Genomic DNA, 671 nt, shown 5'->3' on the forward strand with positions numbered 1-671 from the left:
GGGGGCGTCCAGGCCCGCTCCTCCGGGGGCCGGGTGTGGACGGGCCCCTTGTCCGCGAATCCCTCCCGACCTTTCCCGAGTCGTGGTTCCGTCGTGTCTTCTGGCCGGCAGGAGGCGCCCCTCGGGGGATGTGTGCCGTGTCCAGGGCGGGGTCGCCTCCCTCCCTCCTCGCTGGGGGGGGGGAGGGCCCCGCGAATCCAAACTCGTACGACTCTTAGCGGTGGATCACTCGGCTCGTGCGTCGATGAAGAACGCAGCTAGCTGCGAGAATTAATGTGAATTGCAGGACACATTGATCATCGACACTTCGAACGCACTTGCGGCCCCGGGTTCCTCCCGGGGCTACGCCTGTCTGAGCGTCGCTTGACGATCAATCGCCCCCCCCGGGGTTTGCCGCCGGCCAGCGTCTGGCCGGCCCTCCCTCCCCCGGGGGTGCGCGGCTGGGGGCTTCCTCGCAGGGGCTGGCCGGCCGGCCCGCTGCACGCCCGCGCCCAAGCCTGGGCGGCGGGAGGCGCGCGGGCGGCGGCCGGGTTCCCTACGACCCCCTAAGGACAGACCCGGTGGTGCCCCCGTCCGCCCCCCTTCCCTCCGCGGCGGCGGAGGAGGAGGAGGGGGGCCGGGGGCCGCCGCGCCCGCGAGAGAGAAGAGAGAGAAGCGAGGCGAGAGCTCGC

The 671-nt window shown here is 72.6% G+C and overlaps 1 non-coding gene across 1 annotated transcript; it reads left to right on the forward strand.

The window, feature by feature from the left end:
* Positions 1-209: 209 nt before the first annotated feature.
* Positions 210-362, forward strand: LOC135230255 (5.8S ribosomal RNA). Its single transcript, XR_010320887.1, has one exon. It is a non-coding gene; the product is annotated as a 5.8S ribosomal RNA (ribosomal RNA).
* Positions 363-671: the final 309 nt, after the last annotated feature.

This window comes from Loxodonta africana, unplaced genomic scaffold (assembly GCF_030014295.1).
Source record: "Loxodonta africana isolate mLoxAfr1 unplaced genomic scaffold, mLoxAfr1.hap2 scaffold_905, whole genome shotgun sequence".
In the NCBI taxonomy this organism is placed as follows: Eukaryota; Metazoa; Chordata; class Mammalia; order Proboscidea; family Elephantidae; genus Loxodonta; species Loxodonta africana.